Genomic DNA, 14,629 nt, shown 5'->3' with positions numbered 1-14,629 from the left:
TTAGGTACTCTAACAGTGTGTGTAAGTGAAAACATACACAGAGCATTTGATGATACACTGTAAAGTTTTCACTTATACTTACAAATAGACAGTTGATAATGGCAAAAATGATCATTAAAACACAGAACTGGAAGATGCTTATCTAGAATGCCATTATCTACAACTAGTGGTGGGGAGGGTGAAGCCAAAAATTACACATACAAGGAACTAATGGCCCACGGCTGGCTTCTGCAGATTCTGTCAGTGATAATGATTTTGCTCCTAAAAGATAAGGAAGTGGCAGAAGAGATAACTCGCTTGATGGGGCACATTTCAATTCTCCTTCTTTCTACGACTACAGCATAATGTTAATATGGGATGGATAACATATAGTATGGATTTGCACATATATGTTTCCATGTAAGAAATTTCTTAAATATTCAGAGTAATAAGTGCCACTATTTCCATACATGAACATGCCTTACACAGAATGCTACATTTAAATATATACATTGCTTTGTATACTCCGAGTTGGAATGTTGTAGCTCTAAGAGGAAAAGCAGTCCTCCATAATACAAAATAAAGGATTGTCATTTATTTTAACAAGATGAAGGGTTTGGCTTCTATATATGCATCAGTCCTTCCATGTCCAATGGGGTGTAGGCATATACCTGTGTATAAATATATATTGCTTAGTTGTACTTTAGTTTAAAAATTGTATTTTTATTTTAGTCTAATTTGAATACATGTGTTATCATACACAAATTTGCTTTATATGCCAAAGGACACCTGAAACATTTTTAAAATATTCATAATAATTTTAATGTATTCCTACTGCCTTCAACTCTTCACGTATTTTTATTTTTTCAGAATTTTAACAGAAAAAGATAAATATTTTTCTAAGGTTTATAACACTGAACAGAGTGCTTCATAATTGAGAATGAAAAATAAAATAAAAACCCACCACACTTATTTAAAGAGACAGTTATTTAAAATAATAATAATAATAATAATAATAATAATAATAGTAATAATAATAATTCTAAGCATAGAACACCTTCCCTATATGCTTGTGTTAATCCAAAGACTCCAAAGAGCTTGTGATAAAACTAAATAATATTACTTTGACTTTTAGGCAGAATGCAAGGTGCTTGATGAACCCAAGTCTGATGTGATTATTCAATTACACAAATATGTCAAAATCTTTTAGGTACCCTAGAGCTATTCAATATCAAATTGGTTTTTTTGCACATTTTTTCATGTATAAATAAAATATTGTGTCATTTCAGAAGATTATGTTTTCCTCAGATACATGTTTCCTTTTTCATAATTAATTTTTTACATGGAAAAGGTGAAAAATAATGAAGACACAAGCATTTTTTTATGATTACTTGTGTAATTCACACATCTCAGTGAAAAAGTTAATTTCTAATTTATTTTGTTACTTATGAAGCTACAAAAGTAAATAAGGAATTTGTTAATATCCTTCTCTGTCTTTTGCACAGTATTAAGAGTCGCTTTAATTAACTCCTCAAGACTATGATGTGTGAGAAGCACAGGCAAGTCCACATACTCCTAATTTCTTGGTGGAAATATCATTATCTAAATGACATGAGTCTTTGAAGGGAGGGAAAAAAAAAAAAAGCCATCTTATTTATAAAATAGTTATCTAAGCTTTAGGGAGTAGGGAGTAATTTAAAAAGCAGAAGCCTAGTTCCACTACAACTTAAGAACTTTTCTTTGTTCAGATATGTTAAGTAATCCTAGAAATTTGTAAAGAAATCTTAAACCACACTTTTGTAGGAGTTGTAAACATACATTTGTCTAAGAGAGATAAAGGAAAGAACAAACATTCAAAATTTAAATGCTAACAAAAGAAATCCCTCCTTCCTAATATTGTATTCACTAATAACAATTCTATTTAAAGCATTTTTAAAGCATATTTAAAGCAAAATTTTATTCACCCAAGCAAAGTGAAACATAAGACTGATGTTGATGTAAATACTCTTATCTACAGTTGGAAAATTTCAAATCCTACCACTACAGCCACTGCTAATGGGTTTCATCATCCATTCAGGTGAAAATACAAAGAATAATTTCCTCCCATAAGTAATTTAGTAAAGAAACACATAACAAAGACGACAATGCACCAAAGGAAAACAAATATAGAAAAAAACAAAAAACAAACAAACAAAAAAAACAACCACAAAGTAGCATTCTGTTAAATTCTCTGAACTGATTTAAAAATTAAAGCACCAACTGAAATTCTCTCTATTAAAATGTTATGCAAAAGCAAAGAGTAAAACTCCCTCTGAAAATAAATGGTTTAATATAACCAATAAGCAGATACAATTTAAAAAGCACTAAACTGAAACTACTTAAAAACAAACAAGCAAACAAAAACAAACAAACAAACAAACAAAAAACACCAACAGATTTTATCCATTCCTCTCCAGAAGACAAATCTCTTTAAACTACAAATAACGATTTTTATCATTTTTCACCCTACAAATATTGAGGCTGTCCATTTGTCTTTCCCCAGCATGGTACCTCATGGTCGTTCCACGAAGTCATCAGTGGTAAGTTGACTTGCAGGGACAGAGCGTTCCTTTTAATCTGTCCCCTGTAATGTTTGCACACATCTGTTGATCTCTGCTGTATGCAGTTATTACACAAATAAGAAATACAGACTTTTATACCATTAATGGCCTTGCAATCAATCAACTTCAGGAAGGTCACAGAACACAGGCTAAGATCTATTTACTTTGAAGGAAATTATCAATAGAAGTGCTATAACTATAGACGGTGTGCCTGGGCAACTCCAGGAAAGACTGCTCAACGTACAGAAAAACAATGACATGTACCTCCCAGTCAGCCACTAAAACACATCAAGACTCTGCTGACAGTGTCTGGAACCATACCAGAAGCTGAAGAGAAAGATACAGAAGCTTCTGCCAGAGAAACACTGTGAAATGATCATCTAGACCAGGTCACAAACAGAAAAGTAGCACCAAAATACCTGAAATAGGAAAAGATTTTGTTCATTTCTTATACTCAGTTCAAACAGCCTCATTCCATTGGTCGGATTACACTGCAAAAAGCAAAATGAAACATTTGGTATTTCTCTCCAGATATACATGTGATGTAGTGCAATTTGATCCACGGCTAGCACAGTGATGCCCTCAGGATTAAGCCCTTCCTGTGTTTACACAGGTCTTAACAGTGCTCAGTCCATGGCTCTGATCTGACCTGCAAGCACAAACTGCGTGACCACACTTGCATTTGTGTTCAGTTGCCTGTGAGAGATGAGGTACCTACCTTAAATTCAAGATGACAGAGAAGGAGCAGGATCCAAGCAGCAAAATATGGCTGGTGATTAGGACAATTTCCTTCTCCTGTCCATTATTCTAGAGTCAAGGGTTCAACCACCTGGCCCAAATGTCCTATTGCTCACAGAGTGAAGCAGCTGCACAGTTGTTGCTTCACACCCCTGAGTACAAATATACAACACAAATCATAGTACAGCTAAAGGGATGCTTAAGAATTTGCCAGTTCTGCTATGCAGTACATTATTTATCTCCCTCTGGTGCTTTTTGAGATCGAAATACATTCTCATTATGTACCCATTGATGTATTCAGGTGCTTCAGCAAACAAACACTGAAGATGTTTGAAGATGTTCTATTCTAAACTAATAGAGAAATAAAAAGTGTGCAATCAATTCCTTTCCTATTTATTCAAGTATTATGGAACTATAATACAGTACTAGGCCATTCTGAGCATAAGAAAACCTCTTGGATTCACGCTGGCAGTAAGTGGCCCTTTGAGAATTCAGGTGTTTTCACCCCCGGCTGCTTTTCTTATTCTTCTGGTTGATCTAAATCTTATCAGTTTCTCCCTCTTGAAGTATAAAGCAGTTCAGCTCTCAGATGGCTTGTGGTTTTTGAGATTGAAGTGGAGGGAGAATGACAGTCTGTCTGTCTTAAAACTTATTTCTGAATTCATTCATGAGCCCTCATTAAAGATGTAAGAGAATTATGAAAGCAGAAAAATAATGGAATTGAAGACTTCTCCAAACCGGTCTCACTATCCGTCCACACTCAGATATCTGATATCCATTGTGACACACTTTCTTCCACATTGATGAATTTTAATTTTTGTTGCTCAAGGGTAACACTTCAGGAACAGCACGACTGGTCATTATATCACATACATATTTGACTTTGCCTCCCATTAAACTGGATGCCTGAATTAATAAGGTCCTTTTCCAGTACTGCACTGCCATACTGGCAAATACTTTCTGACTGAGTAAAACTAAAGTGCAAAAAAGTGCTTTCCCAGCTGTCTTGTGAAGTCAAGATCAGACAACAGCATGAGGGCTTTTGATATATCACATCGGGACACACATTCTCCAGAACTCTCCATTTTACCAGAGACTGTGATGCTTGAAAGTCTTTGACTATGAGAGGAGGGGCAAGAAAACTTCTACAAAACCGCCCAGCACACTCCATTCTTAAACTTCAGTTAACACCTTCAGTCACTCACAACAGAGTATTATGTAGCATGTTAATTTTGCTTAAAAAAAAAGTATAGGTTAAGACTACTTCATCCCAACCGTTCCTTCTTTATATATGTAGACCCTTCTGATGTAAGCACTTGAAATGACACTTCTGAATTCATAACCACAGTTATTAATGGTTTCACCTTATAACTTCATCCACACTCTGTATTGAAAGTAAAATTTACCCAACATTAATGACTGGCAAGACTACACTTTGACAGTGTTTGTTAATGCTGGCTTCAAAAGATGTTAAACTTGTTACAGTGCTTACCCTTTGCTGATGACATTAAAAATAATATCTTCCAAAACAACATGCAGTGCCAACTGACAGAGCAACCTAGGGCTTTTCCTCCTTTATTGCAGAGGAATAACTTTGTTATCCTTTAAAAAAAAAAAAAAAAAAAAAAAAAAAAAAAAAAAGAAAAGAAAAAATTCCTAAATTGTAAGTGGTTTAAGAGGGAAAAACACAAAATTTCTTCACAATAAATTAGCTTATGATTATCTTTTCGTGAGTTGTCAAGACCAAAACTTCCAATCCATATCACAGAGTTACTCAATGGACTAATCTGCTTTGTTGCTGTGAAGTTTTCTGAATCACCTGCATATCCCAGTATAGTAACATTGGTCACATAGAAGCACATTAACTATGTATACACTGCCAGTAATTTTGCCTTCTGAGCAGTCAGTCAATACTGACTGATAAGATCACATCAGCAACAAGGGCAGCCTTTCAGTATTAACTGATTTAATATCTCATCTTTTCCCAGGAGACTAGCTGTGATTCCAGGTGAAAGGGTGATGGGGAGTTCAGAAATGCAAGATAAATGATGGCAAGCTACAAATTCAGTTAGGAAAAAAAAATATAAAAGTGCAAAGGTAGCTATTATTTTGTGTATAAAGACAATCCCTGGCAAGATACAGGTGGGTCAAATCATAACATCCGATCTCTCAAAAAGAGATCCACTGGGAAGGGGAGGAGAACTATGTTTTAAGCTTTTTCCAAATACAAACAAAAACTGTCTACCTCCCACCTGGCAACTTTCTAAGACTCATTTATGCTGGACTGATTTCTGGTGTTTGTGCTAAGTAATCACTATGCTACAGCTACCTCAGTCCTATAAATGCAGACTCAAGTCTCATCCTGCAGTAAGCTCAGTATGTTCATTCAGATTCCTTTCTTCAATTAGAAGAGTTCTACTGCCTCTACAGTTGAGCCATGACAGAGTTTTGGAAAATAGAAAGAATGGAAATAAAAAAAAAACAAAACTGAAAGTTTTATAGGGAGGAATGGAGAAAGAAAAACAACAAAAGCAACAACACTAATCTATTTAGAAATTATATCAACACTTTCATACCCATAGTAGAAAATTTACTCAGATATGAAACGAAAGCCCTAGTAGCTGCCCCAACTTGCACTAAAGAAACATCTGCCTAACACATACAAGCAAAAGTTATTGTGGAGCTGCACTGAATAGGGTGTTTCTTCCTATACAGTAACAGATTCCACAGATCCGTTCTCCTGAGAATCATTGCTCTCCTCAAGTCTGTCACCTCAGGAAAATTTAATTCTGCCTCAGATTTCATTCTGGACAACCAAGACAGGTGAGCCTGTGCAGGATTATAAGAGGTAGTTTTGTGGACTACATTAACAATTAAATAATTAGATAGTAGCACTAAATGCCAGTGTTCCACACTGGGCTTTTTACTCCACCATCAAGTTGCTGTGCTCTGTCAAGGTCAAAGAGTCATCAACAGAATCTTGCACAACATATTTCCCAGTAAGGAGCATTCAAATTAAACATGAGCAACAGATACATTGCCCTTGAGTGATAAGAAAGCAATACATATGTGATGATCAGTATGATAGTTACACTGCTAGTTATAACCTCAAAGATCAGTTATGTGATGCTGCACAAGGTTGACTTTCACCACAGAAAACCAAATTCCCTGTTAATTCAGCAACACAACTATTCTCTGGACATCTATTAGGGCATATCTTTTCATATAACTTATTCGCCTGTGGGCCACTTATCAAAGTAGACATCTCTTGAGATGCAGATAATATTATTTTAAGACATCATAACCCAGCTGAAGTTTTCTCAAATGCAGTTAAAAACACAACACTAACATATTCTTGGTAAAATACTCATTCTTATTTTATGATTCCTAGATTGTAAGAAATCTCAATACATTTGAATTACATGCCAAATGTTATAAAAAAACTAATAAATTGTGTACACAACACACATTTAACTACATGTTATGAATATTTGCTTCAATTAAGATATTGTTCAGTGTTATTCTCTGTGTTAAATTTTATTTATTTTCCAGTGACAGCAAGCAGCAGCCTAAATAAAAAAGTGTGTTATGTCTGAATACTACATTTACACTGATATTATTTATTTTTTAATTCAGCACTCACAAAATCCGAACTGTTGGCAGCTTTTTGGAAGGACAGATTTGTAATATGTACCAAAGACTAGAAAGATATATATCTATTAAAATTTAAGACTGACAGACAGCTGGCTGGATTTTAAGGGAAAGTAAGTAGACTGGTGGTAGTAACTATGTGAACTTAATAGCAGAAAAGTGAGAGTCATGGGATATCTGGCTTCAGATCAAGCTCTGTCAACCAGAAGATGATATTGCTCTAAGGCCATTCGGATTCCCAGTCTGCTAAGGAAACAGAAGATTTAAAAACAGCTCTGTCTAGTGTTAAGGGAGCCCAATGTAATTTGAGCTGGCAAAAGGAATTGTAACATTGCATCAGTTTTGCCTGTTTCTTCTGGCTAGTTAAGAAACAGGGCACAGCAATGAGAGCATGCAAATACTTCCTTTTCTTTACCATTAATAGAAGATATTACCATGGAAACAGCCTCCAAACGATCCAGTCACCGCTTAAACGCATATTTAGGTCATTACTGATGACTTTAGATATCACTTTAAAGTTTCCCTTGCATGTAGTTTTCATATATTGACAAGTTATTCTCAGATTTATTACTATCACTTTAATGATTCTTTATTATAAGCAAATTTAGGAACATGCTGTTTTCTTTAAAAACAAGCTGACTAATGAGTAACAACTAGTAAGCATAGCGATGACAGTAGGTCTATTACACACAGTCCCACAGTAGTTTTTCATACCCCCTCTTTCACAAATCATTTTCTCTGCAGATCACAAAATTTGACCAAAGTGAAATAAAAATAATACTGAAAGCGTGCATCTACTACTACACTTTTTGAGTAGCATATGCTGAGAATGGCACAGTTTAAATATAATGTCAAGTATGGCCCCAAAAAATCAAGTAAATACTAGGCTGAAACCAAAACAGAGCAAGATGGCCAGTGGAGTGAACCTGTATCCTAGGATAAGAATAAAATCCTTAAACTAAAAGTGCTCAAAGGAGAGAGAGATATAAAGGAGTGAATCTACTGAAAGATGGCATCAGATATTTGTCCCAAGACTTTTTAAAAAAAGTTAGGAACTTACAGGAATTTATAGTAATACTAGAAGCATAAAAATAACACATAACAACAAGGAAGTTTTATATATTGTACCTCTTTTTAGAGGAGGAGGAGGAGAAAATAACAGTACAGGTGAAAGCAAATGTAAGACAATTAATCTGATCTCAGTCAACCAAAGTTCCACCCCTAAAAACTTATTTACAAGATAATGTATAATGTAAGTACAGTAAACTTGTTTTGAATTTTATTCAAATTGACTAAATTGACAATAAATTCAAATAATTACTAAACATTCAATATAGCACTACCACAAAAATCATGAGTTCAGCCACAAAAGGCAGGCTGCAACAGAAGAACTGTATACTGTAAAAAGAATTAACCAAAGAAAAATAACAGTGATTATCATTTGACTGGATCAATGTTGCTTAAGAATCAGTCTTGGAAATAATATTAATTAGTTAATAACTTCCTGGGAGAAAAATGGAATTGACTTGTGAAAAGTGATGATTAACAGAAATTATCTAGATAAAGTCAGGTATAACTGAGTAAATCATAGAAAAGATGAGAGCAGTGCAACTGCAATAACATTCAAAGTGTGAAATCACTTATTCTACAACATGAAGTATTTCTAGATTAAGATATGCATTGTTTGGAAGTGATGAAGGGAGAGATTTGGATTTCTTTCTCAGACTGGTTGACTGAGTTGTTAACACAGTTTCTGTGGAAGAAAGAAATAGTTTTCTGAGGAGGTAGATTTTGTACTTCCATTTTACAATATATAATGACTCATGAAACACAAAGCTTAAAAGTGACACCTATCCCATTCATAGTGCTGAGATAAAGAAAATATGCTTCTTAGAAAATAGGGAACTTAGGTGACTGCTATGTGTCACTTTTCAAAGAGAAACAAACTCATTAAAACTAAAGATAAGGAAATGTCTCATGTCATCCTGGGAATAAAAATGTTGTCACCATTACAAAACAATATAACATTCAGATGATATATGGCAAACTGAGAAATTTAACCCATGTAATTTGGCTGTTACTGAGTGTCTCTAGACATTTAGATTGTCTAATGAAGAACCTTTATCCGAATTTTGATTCCTCATTAGAAAACACGTGCCTACAACACATTACTGATTCAGCCATTGGCCTTACATAACTCAGACTTCCTTCTCATGTTACTTTTCTATCACTGTTACCATTGTACAAAGCTCACACTGCATTTATGAGGATTGCATAGTGGGCTCAAACTATTAAATAAGTTATCTAATTAGCTTTTTCTTTCTTGTAAACATTATAGATGCCAGCAGACCTTTTACCAAAGCCTGTCAAAACTAATTTCAGTGGAAATGTTTGTACCCTCTTTTGTACAAGAAAGCTGGCATCTCTACATTTTCACTGCATATTCCTTAGTCTGCAGGACTATGAAACTTTTCACCTTAACAGGCTAGAAGATTAAGACCAAAAACCACTTAGAATAGTGCACCATTTCAAATCAAGACATGGTTATAATAACCGTCACATTTAACGTCTGACGTCTAAGGTGCAACTGAATATCTCATATTGTAGTACATGACATTAGAAGAAAAGAAAAAAGAAAAAAAAAAGGACAAAGACTGCTGAAGGAAGATTTCAAAGTATCCGCATTGTAAAGGACACAACTCCAATTGTGTTCTAGATAAAGACATTCATTTTACTTAGGAATTCTGCCCAAATGTTTTGAAGCCTTTCTTTCTGCTATACAATCAAAGCCTCTCATTATTCAATATCTAAGACATCAGTGTGTGGAAAACTAAAACAAAAACCAACCAAGCAACCAAACTACTAAGGCAACTGTATCCAAATATTTGGATTTCTGCATTTCTTAACAAGTTCACAGCTTTCAGGCATTTTTCAGAAAGGAAACAGGCTGCAGAAAAGTTTTGCCTCAGTCACCATAAAAAAACAGAGGATTCTAAGCAAGAAAACCAGACCAAGTTACAACTGTGACCTTGAGTATTAAAGGCACATCTGACAGGATCTTCTGTCAGAGTTTAGCCAGGAGATACTGGCATGATGACACCTAAGGGTACTGTTTTTTAGAAATCAAACATCTGTAACAAGAGCAAGTAGCACGAACAGCTTGCAGAGTCCTAAAAACAGCCTTGCATGACCCCTGTGTCCATCATAATTACAATCCATTCTTTTCACACCTTTTTCTTACACAACTACAGCATTGAATAGGGATTCTCATGGCAGCCCAGAATTCGACAGGGAAAAGGAACTGAGGGTTTAATCACCAACCTCAAGGCAAATACATTGTGGAATCACCAACCTCAAGGAATACATTGTGCAGTACGGTTTTAGAAGCAGTTCCACTGATTACACATCAGTGGTGAGACACCTCAGGTCATATTTATTTCTAGCATAAATCAATACACTTCAAAGGAGAAACACTTGGGAAGAATTTGACCTGTTTCATACTTCAATTCCAAACTGCAAAATCATCCTGGAGAGAGAATTTCATATCCAGAGAATTTCAATTTCCACATTTATGTTATCTTTTTTTTTAAATGTCTCTTAAACTCTTGGAAAACAGTTGATTTTACACAAGTTAAATCACAATACTGATCATAAAAGTAGTTCTTCTACATTTGTATCAGCACTTTTTAAGTAACTGTATTATTATTCAACACATAAAAGGATCTGACACATTGCATGCATGATATGAAGTCAATTTTACTAAAAACGCAAGTGAAGAAATTGACTGAAGAGGAAGGGGGGTGGGGGGAGGAAAAGAAGCAGAATTTTTTTTTTTTTAAATCCAGTACATTGGCATCATCCTTCATACTACAAAACCTACATGTGGAAGAGGAAATACACTCTTGAGTCTTTTAAGAAAATTATAATAAAAGCACAAGACATTAACTGGAGATCTTTTGTTTACTTGCTTCTTCCCCATTACAGATTCACAGTAAATCTCCAATACTAATACTACTGCCACATGCATGCTTCCAAGGACAAAGAATTTAATCTCCAGTAAGAAGTTAGGACATCTTCTTAATTACAGTTGTGTCCAAGTAAGTAAATGCTGTAACCAGCTTTGTGATGCATAACAGTACAAAGGAAAAAAATGAAAACCTGTAGTGTGACTATGCCATAGATAATAAGAAAACTAATTCCCTTATTTTGCATGAAAGATGACACTGAGGAGACTACATGTTTAAATTGTCACTGGGTCCTTAGCTTCACTGACAAGCCAACATGTTTTCATTTTCCTCTTTCTGGCACAACAATAACTACTTAGTCTACATCTGCAGCTGCTGGATATCCAACTGCACCTGAAGAAAAGAGGTTTTTCTTGATAGCCTGACTTTAACCTTCTTCATCCTAATTTCCATAAAAAAATAAGTAAATGCTGCAGCTGCAGTTAAGTATAGCAAAACTTACTTTTTCCACATAAAGTGAGGAGGAAAATAAACAAACCTCAAAAGAAGGTATAAAATGTTAAAAATCAGTTACAACATATCAAAATGAAAAAGTGAAAAAAGCAGACACAGATCACAGACTTATTTTTCACAGTGCTCTAAGGGAGAGAGTTCCCTGGTCACAGGAGACCTGTGACCTCCTGGAAATGTTAATTATAAAGGTGCTAGCACTCAGTGAATGCTTCATAACCTCGAACATGATCTCTACATTTAATTCAGCTGTTCTTGTCTTTTCCACTTTCTGCTAGTCTTGAACAAGAGTTATGCTACCTTGGCTTATAACTTTGACCTTTGAAGGCTAGGACCATAGAGTCAATTGATTCTTCATACCTCAGACCCACCTGAAGGACTCTATTTCATCATGCCACTGCATTAACTTTCTAAAATATTCTCTATGAATATCATGAACATGTTTTAGCTACAAAAATACTATGAAAAAATAGTGTACATAGTTAGATGTCCCTCCTTCCCAGCAATAGTTATCTTCTTCCTCTTCCATATTTAGAGTGGACGTAGGCAAAAGGACAACAAAAACCTGAAGATACATCCAGTAGGAGAATACTAGTGTGCTGATATATACAAAAGAAGCAATTCTTACTGTATTTGACTTCCAAATTAACAGGCTAATACTGTCTTTTATATTTGTTCTCACAGCACATTTTACCTGTGGCTACATATAACAGAGGGAAGAGGAGAAAGGCTCATTATGGGCAACACTTATTTCCACTCTATGTACAGTTACAGGTATGAGTTAGTTTAAATTTCAAAGCAGACCATTAAACAGCTATCCAATTAGATAATCTCCATTACAGGAAACTACTGCTATTTAATTAGCTTGTTAAAAAACAACCCCACTTCACATACCCTGAGGAGAAGACCTGTAAAATAAGAGGGAAATAAAGAATATTGAGCCACCATGCTGCCAACATTCACAGATATACAAGTGTGTTGTCAGATAAAGTACACAGAAACAATTAAGAGATTTACTCTTAAAGTCACAGGATTCAAAAGTGCCTGAGAATGGCTTTTCTGGATACTTGTTGAGTAGAAAATGGGAAATTTTTACCAGATGAATAGCAGAAGAGAGAAAATCCCTCTCCTCCCTCTCCAAAACAAAGTCATTAAAATACTAGCCAGCATTGAACAATCTACGGGAATACAACTTACTTAGACAGACAAAGCTTTCTCAGTTTATTTCCTTATTCCCTTCGTCCCTATTCACACATCTACCCTTCTATTTCCTATACCCATTCTTTTTAAAGATAGGTTTTAGTTTTCTTCCTAATTAGGAAAGCTATGCAAAAGGATTCACTGACCCTTAGAAGAACCTGTTATCTGTCAAGCTGTCTGCTGCCTGGAAACATAATTTATTTCTCATTATATTTGAACACAGTGTTCCAAAAATGAGAGCATCCCCAAAACCTGAACTATTCAAAGCTAAAAAATATTCACCACCTTGAATGCTTGATTCTTAGTTTTATTTTTCAGGAAATAAAATTTTGCCTCAAGTTTTGCTTTAAAACCCTCAGAAAATCAGCTACGTAAATCTGGTAAATCACTTGAAAGAACTGTTGCCTTTGAAACTGGTATAGCTCATATCCTACTTTGCAAATCTATCCAATAAACCAGCATAAGGATCCCTCATTACAGATAATCGTGCAGTTGCAAGCAAAGATGACATTGGCTTCTGCAGTGTTTTACAAGCTTCACAGTACTATATACCATCTCACAAAGAAGAGTACATTTATAATGCTTGATGAGGGTAAAGCCCTTCCATTGCAGAAAACTGCTCAACACAACCATTCTCCTTTTAACTCTTTATATTTTTAGATTGAATATGGCATACATAATTATCTGAAAGTGTAAATATGCTCACAGTTGTTCCCGTGTATACGTTGTTATATTTCAATTAAGTTTGACAGAAGTCTAAGAGAATCAAGAAGACATTTCGTGGTTACAGGCCCTTCAGCAGAGGAGTAATATCCCTTGCCTGGGGTTCTCCTTTGGGAAAAAAATAAAAAATAAAAAAAAAATAAAAAGCATTCCAAAGCAGAAAACACACTTTTGGCTGAGCAACTGCCATAGGCACATGCCTCATTCAGGTTTGGGACCCTGTTGGCAGTGCTGCTCATGCACCAGCAAGGGGGTGGGTCAAGGGGCACGTTAGAGAAATATCTTCCTGATGATCATGGGAAAACCTTGAGCATTTTGGCTAAGAAATTAGGCTTACCGAAGAGAAAGTAGACCAAGAATGTTCATACCCAAAGTGAAATATGACTACTTTGGTTTCTTTCTTTTAACCAATATGATGGGACTGCCATTTTGAGATGTTACCACTCCACATCCAACAGTTCAAGGGATAAACAGTGAGCTGGGACTTGCAGAGTACAGATACAATGGTCAGACAAAGACACAATCTCTGTGTCAAAGTTAACAAGACCTCACTAAAGCATTTCTCAGAGAGCAGGAGGTTGGAAGAGCAATTCATCTCCCCTGAGCTGCATGAGTGTTTTCCCCACCTTGCTCCAAACAGCAGTGCTCGCCTTCCTGCTCAGAATATGACTCCTAGCGCTTCCAGGAGCAGCTACTCACAGACAGGAATATATAATCAAGTTAATCCCCTGGCATCTTCTCTGCCATTTGTTTGTACCCAGGTATCTCCACAATACAAAGATTCTTACTCCAGAGAAACACAATCTGCATTCTAGTTAAAGATATGTCTGCTTATTTCCAACCCTCGAATACGCAACAGAGAGGAAAGAGGTAGGGAGGGAAAAGGGACATTTTTCCCCTCTCTTCTTCACAGATCTAGAAACAGAAACAAGCTGTATTACTTTACAAAGGCAAGAGCTCTTCTTTCTGTGCCTAGTGACTGCTGTTTTCCCCTTACAGCATATGGTTTTGTTTAGATTCTCTCTCTTCGAGCAGTGAACTAATAAACAAGAGGTAACCCTCTGTCTTGCCACCTAGGGAAAAAGAGGAACATACATCTAACAAAAGGTAGACACTTGTCTTGGTGCCAAGAAAAAGTGTTCATGCCCCATTAAACAGAATGTGGATTCCTGTCTCTTTGGTTCTTTTGTTTGTTGCTTCAGATTGTTAAACAGACCAAGGGCACTCCTGCTTCCAAGCACCTGCATTTAATTGCAGCTTATT

This window comes from Coturnix japonica, chromosome 4, assembly GCF_001577835.2.
Source record: "Coturnix japonica isolate 7356 chromosome 4, Coturnix japonica 2.1, whole genome shotgun sequence".
NCBI classification, from domain to species: Eukaryota; Metazoa; Chordata; class Aves; order Galliformes; family Phasianidae; genus Coturnix; species Coturnix japonica.
This window is presented reverse-complemented; position numbering follows the sequence as displayed.